This window comes from Berghia stephanieae, chromosome 3 (assembly GCF_034508935.2).
Source record: "Berghia stephanieae isolate SIO BIC M18660-M18661 chromosome 3, UCSD_Bste_1.3, whole genome shotgun sequence".
Lineage (NCBI taxonomy): Eukaryota > Metazoa > Mollusca > Gastropoda > Nudibranchia > Aeolidiidae > Berghia > Berghia stephanieae.
The window spans coordinates 14,451,859-14,458,661 of NC_088362.1; the positions used below are offsets into that span (position 1 = coordinate 14,451,859).

The 6,803-nt window shown below is 34.0% G+C and overlaps 1 protein-coding gene across 1 annotated transcript in view; it reads right to left on the reverse strand.

The window, feature by feature from the left end:
- Window positions 1-6,366, reverse strand: part of LOC144967183 (nitric oxide synthase-like) — a 227,093-nt gene extending 220,727 nt beyond the window's left edge. The window contains exon 1 of the mRNA XM_078904115.1: window positions 5,750-6,366. The gene's annotated coding sequence lies outside the window, so the exon portion shown is untranslated. The remainder of the gene's footprint in view (window positions 1-5,749) is intronic.
- Between the last annotated feature and the right edge of the window lie 437 nt (window positions 6,367-6,803).

Genomic DNA, 6,803 nt, shown 5'->3' on the forward strand with positions numbered 1-6,803 from the left:
GCAAACTGCTTTGTATAAGATGGAAATTTGTAACCGTTTGACTGGCTGGCGGGGGGGGGGGGGGGGGGGGAGTGGAATTCAAAGCTTTGTGATCTAGTCAAATGTGACCCTTCGCCTCAAAACGGTATTAAGTCGGGATGGTTAAGATGTTGAAAATTGAATTTATAGCCAGAAATATCAGTCTTGTGTTGAGTTTGTATGTTTTATTGAGGAGAATGGATACCGTATTTTAGGGTGCTAATGCCAACAATTTAAATTTTTGACCAGTTTAACATTAAATTCGGCTTTTAAACATCTGGTTCGTTCCGACATAATACCGTTTCGAGACGTTGGGTCACAAATGTTCTATATAAATGTATAAATTCAAATAAATAATGTTCACACATTATTTATATAAAATATACAGGCAATATTTAGCATATCTATGATGTGAAATACTTTCGCTTCTCAATCGCAATGAGATTATCTATTCCTCTTTGAAGTGAAGGGATAACAGTGAGCATTTATTACCGAAAAAGATAACAAAAAGCAACATGTGGACTTCTTTGTCATTTCGGTAATGGGAAATAGTTTCTTTCTTTTTCAAAGTTTGTCCATTCCAACTATGAGACCATGACAATTTCGATCAACCGACATAGTGTATAAATATACACAGAAACCAGAGACACGTTTAATGTTGATTCTACGCGTTTAGATAAAATACTCACTTCATCCTCTAGGCAAATATTACAACGTACCAACATACAAAACTGTGGGTAAACATAAACGTTTTTTAGTCTGATTACAATAACGTAGAAGGAACAAATCATTAAAATGGCTGTCTCAAAACAATAACATAGACCTCAGTGACGTCAATTTCGTTCCATCTACAGGCTTTTATTTACTCTGAAAGTTTATCTGATGTGAATAGAGAATACAAAATAAACATTATCATTATAATTGTTTACAAAGCAGATATTATTATGTTTGTTCGTCTCTTTTCTTCCGGGTGGATCTGTAAATTCATATTGTCTTCTTCACAAGGAGAAAAGAATGTTTTGTTCTCTTCAAGACTAATTTCATGTCAAACTGGCAAACCCGATACAATCAGAAATATCGGACAAGGTAAGGCGATATTTGATCTTTATAACCTTTGAAACAATTACAAGTTGCCATGTGTATTTTCATAATTATGCCATGCGTTTAAGTAAACTATTCGCCAGTTCTGCCCACCTGGTCAATCGGACCAGCACACAAACTATGTGAAATCTTAAACGTATGAAGTCTGACTGAGAGTATTTAGAGAGAAATTATCACTCAACTGGCTGTCTAAAAAACAATAACATAGCGCTGAGTGACGTCAACTTCATTCATTCTATACTAGCTATACCATCTTTGTATGATATGAATTCTGGTTCTTTTGCTTAATTCCACAAATCGATACTAATCATCATTATGCTGGAAAAAAATTATAGAGTTGCTCCTACTAAAGTACACCATTCCGTCATTCAATTTCACACATTTTGCTATAAATTAGGGAGCAGTAAGTGGTGTAAGAGAGGGGTTCCCAAAGCTCAGCTGGTAAAGCGCTCCCTTCACACGCAAAGGGACCACGTTCGATCCCGGGTAAAGTTGGATTATATTTTTTTTCTGACACCCTGTCCATCCATTAGTGATTGGGTAGCTGGATCTATTAGATCTGGAGGAAAGTACTTTGCGCAGACTAGCGTCCTATCCAAAGGGCAGGATGCAATTGCTATTGTCCGTTTAACGCTAAATAAAAGAGATAACCTCCAAATACATGGGCCTAATGGCTCTGAAGGACTCTTTGGGTTTTTTTTTTTGTGATTTATGGTACGAGTATATCTAGAAAAAAGTGTGTATGAAACAGTTCTAGACAAATCAGAAAAAATATACAAGACAAAAATCATCCCTGTAAAACATTTATCTCGAAGTATGACCGAACCTAAGTCATCTTGATAACTTTAGCGTTTGTGCTCCATAATCTTTTAAGATTTACGTTGTATGCTGCGCATAATGAGGTAATAGGTATGACTCTACGTATTAAAAGGATACAATCCTAAGTTTAGCTTTTACCCATGTTAAGTTATGTCATGTTTTCTTTCTTTACTTACTGAGCTGTTGTGAATCGTTAAAATAAAATAACTTTGGAAAATAAAACCAGACAAAACTGGACTTCGTATCCGTATTATCAAAGACAGTTAAAAGATACAATCCTAAATACGCTTCAACAGTCGTAACGTCACTTCGCTCGTAATGACGCATGGTAACTTAGTAACTGGCTCTAAACTATCGGAAGAATGGCGGACGCCCTTATGAAATATTTCTCTGACGAGCATAAAAGTGTAGCCAGAGGGGAAAAAATATTATAAATCTGATGATGTTTTGACTTTTACACATTCTGATCACAAGACATATGAAAAGTTCTCGCCAGTATGAAGAATAAAAAGTACCGATTTTCTTTGTTTAGAACCACGATGGCCGCCGTTACTGGGCGACGTGACATCAGACTATTGAGTCCAATTAAGGCATTAGCCATATTATTATGGTATGTCATGTTTTGTATACTTATTGAGCTGCTGTGAATTGTTAAAATAAAATTATTTGGAAAATTAAACCAAACAAAACTGGAGGATTGTGCATCCTTTGATATGTTTTATATAATTTTGCAATATTATGTTGCTAAGATAGTATGTTTTGTCATCTTTCACTTTCATTTTAATTTTAAAAATGTGAGCCGAGCTTTTATATCTCAAAGCGCTTTACATGGGGTCCTTGGCAAACAGAAACTCTAAACATGTAAGACAGGGCATGACGCCTAACTGTTAGGCGATATTACATCTTTTTTTCTAACAAATACAACGCTGTTAACGGCCAGGTACTCATTTTTCACCTGAGTAGGGTGAGAGAATTTGAGTAAAAGGGCCTTTTCCAAGGACTCAACTATGCGCCGAACGACGCTCGAACCCAGGACCTTCCGATCCGAAAGCGAGTGCCATATTCCACAAGACCACATAAAATTACTATATATCCAGGTCAGATGGTTAAGAATATTAAAATGACGATGCAATATTACAGTTTGTTTTTGTTTTTTTACATAATGAGAAAACACAATTAACAAGGTAATGAAGCGTCAACGTTGATTGCCTGTGAATCATTTTTCCTTTATGATAAACTAATCGTGCTTTCAGCCACACCACGATTTGTCGAAAACAGGTACATCGTACTGATCAAAGCATCAAACGAGACTTATCGATTTTCAACTATCATTTTTAGACGAGCTAGAAAAGTCGTTGAGATTTTAACACGTTATTCCGTAGTTCTTGGCGTAACAATTTTTGATTATGGACCATTTCAACCGTAAGTCTGACTAAATCGATGGCGGCTATTTCTAGAGATATGGTATATTTTCTCCTCCGTTCCTTTTCACTTGTACTATTTTGCAATGTTTTTCTTCCCTCCTTTCGACTATTTAGTTGGGTTTTTTATTTCATTTTATTCTACTCTGTACGACCTACTTAATATTTTTTTCTTTCGTTTTCACGAACACTAGATAGATACTTAGTAATTTATTTTTTTGCATTCATTTTTTACTCATACTATCAAGACTATTTTTTCTTACCTTTTCACTCGTACCGACGCAAAATAATTTGATAACCCAATTCATTATGGGCTCATTGTTGCAATCAAAATGTCAAAAAATGACACAAAATATTGTCCATTACGACAATGTCAAACTAGGCCCATAACTCTGTTCGGATATCAGACCTGCGTTTAAGTACACGTTGACTCGTACCATTTAGTTTTTGAGATTTATTTGTTAAGTTTTCACTCGTATTACTTAGAATCCTTTTGTTGTCTTTCGGTTTTAGTCGTAAATTAAGTATTTTAGAGAAGGAGAGGGGGTGACGGGGGGGATTCTTTAGTTTTCACTCACTCAATTTGGTATTCAATTTTTATTCGTACGATTTAGTACTCATTTTAGTTTTTTTCATTAGTTCTCACTTACAATATTAAAGGTTTGTTCTTTTTTCTTTTGTTTTTACTCGTACTCTTGATTCCTTGTATTGTTGTTGTTGGTTTGTATTTTTCTTTCTTTTTTTTTATTATTATTTTGATTTAACTTTTATTTTTTTTTGTTCGTTGTTTTGTTTCCTTGTTTTGTTTTGGTTTTTTTCTGGGTTTTTTTTTGGGGGGGGGGGGGGGTTGTTATTCGTTTTTGTTTTTTGTTGTTGTTTTTTTGTTGTTTTTTTTGTGTTTTTTTTTTTTTTTTTTCGGTTTGGATTTCGGTATTCTTTTTCACTCGTATTATTCAATATTTTTTATGTTGCAATTTGGAAACACTACAGAAATCTTTAAGATTTTTACATGTCTTACATCGATCGAGGAATTAGCATTTCACTTGAAACCCTGGACTTTGGCAGCTTATAATAATAAAAGATTTTTAATTCGAATTTCAAAAATATATTGGCCTTCAGCAATATAACGCAGCTAAATTCACGATGATATTTAATGTGATCGTGAGAAGAACTTATAGCATATTGTATATCTAGGCATAGATCTACTGAAACATACTTGCAGGTGCAAAACTAACCAAACGCATCTAAGGTCTTGTTTTAACATTGTATGGAGTAATTTGAAAATATAAATAGTGCGAAGTCTCAGGTTTGGAAGTGTTTTTGCAAGATGAGGGTCGTTTTAATCAATCGATATTTGAAGGACGAATTTTCTGGCCAAAATTTTAAAAACGTGCTGTTTTATTGAGGTTTTTTTTTTTCTTTCTCAGAGTACGGCAGCGTAGGTCCAGACCCAAAAAATCGCAGAGCGGCCGCATGTGCAATAGACCATCTAGTAATAAACAAAAATGAATAAAACAGATCAAATAAAAAGAACAAAAAATACCAAACACGGCACGTTTCGGGATCAAAACCCTTCTTCAGCCAACAACAATAAACAAAAAAAAAAACAAAGAAAACAGATCGACGACTAAATATATTTCGTACATCTTCTCTGTTGAAGAAAAATCTTAGAATGTCAATAATTACAAATAATGGCATTCCAAGATTGTGAAATTGGTTTGCGTTTGTTTTGTTTTTGTTTTTCTGTTTGTTTGTTTTTTTCTGTTTGTTTCTTTTGTTTTTGTTTTGTTTGTTTTTTTTGTGTGCTTTTTTGGTTGTTGTTTTCTTTTTCTTTTTTGTTGTTTTATTGGGGGGTTGTTTTGTTGTTTTTTGTTTGCTTATTTGTTGTTTGTTTTTGTTTTGTTTTTTTGTTGTTTTTTTATCTTTTTTCCTATTTTGAACTTTTGGTGTTGTTTTTTTTCTTTTGTTGTTTTGTTTTGATTTGTTTTGTTTTGGGTTTGTTTTTTTTTTTTTGGGGGGGGGGTTGTTTGTTTTGGGGGGCGGGGGGTTGGGTTCTTTTAGGAGGGGAGGGGGTGTTGTTGTTCTTGTTGGGATTTATTTCGTTTCGTTTTTTGTTTTTTTTTATCTCTTTTTGTTGTTGTTGTTTGTTTGTTTTTGTTTTTTATTACTTATTAGTTTTTGAAAAATTATTTTACTCCAATTGTGAAATTAAAGGTCATGATCTTGTTAGACACTTTAAATACCAATAGAAACGTGTAAATAAATAAATAAATGAATAAAATAATGAATACATAAATAATTAAATGAGCAATAAATAAATAGATAACGAATAAATCAATCAATTAATTAATTAATTAATTAAACACAAAAATAATAAAGTAAATACTTACCTAAAGTGCATATAAGAATTATTTTTAACTGGGCTTCCTATTGTCAAATGGAGACTTTACAGAATTACAATCCAATTGAATTATCATTTATTATCACAGAACTTCAATGGATAAGCTAGCGTAAAGTTTATCACAGGTTTGTGGGTGTGGGATAACCACACGGGAAATTCAACATTCGATGTACAACTAGCACAATTACGGAACATTTGCCATGGAAAATCTAACGTTATTTTAATAAATGGAGAAATATTTTTTTTTTATAAATTAAGAAAGAAATAACAATATCTATAAATGAAATGGGGAGTAAATACAATTAAGCGCATTGTTAAAATTGTATATCATGTGAATTGATTTCGATTCTTTAATACGATTTTTTCCTAGTAATATAATTAAGAAAATATTCCTAAGTTGAAATTGTCATTATTAATCAATCATCTGGGAGATATCCAGGAAGTATAATGATGTTATATAATATAATATAACATGATGCATTTCAGTATAATTATATCGTATCACGCCGTGTTAATGACTATCGTATTTCATGGTTATCACTTTTATAACACACAAAAAAACTGCGAGTCTTGTGTGTGAAAATTACCTACCCTGCCCCCTCGTTTGATCCCCGCGACGGTTCAGTTACTCCTCCTCCATCTTCAAAGATGATGACGACGACGACGACGACGACGGTGGTGGTGGAGTTGGAGGTGGCATCGCAAGGTAAGCAAGCGACAATACATAGAACAAGCAGGGCGGGAGGCGAGATGCCAAAAGGTGAGGAGGGGAAACAGTGAAGTGAAGTGAGGTGCGGGGAGGGTCGATAGTGACAACTGCATGGAAAGAATTCAGTTGGACAGGACAGGACGTTGGCGGATTGTCGTCGTGCAATCGCGGCTGGGTTTTGCGTCATTGACATAAATTAGCATAGCATTTATTATTCCTTTTGACTCATAATATAGATAGTATGCGCTTGGCTGAGAAGTTCACAACATTGCCATCCAGAACTATAACGGACCAACACACAAAACTTTGTGTAACCGTGATCGTTTATAGTCAG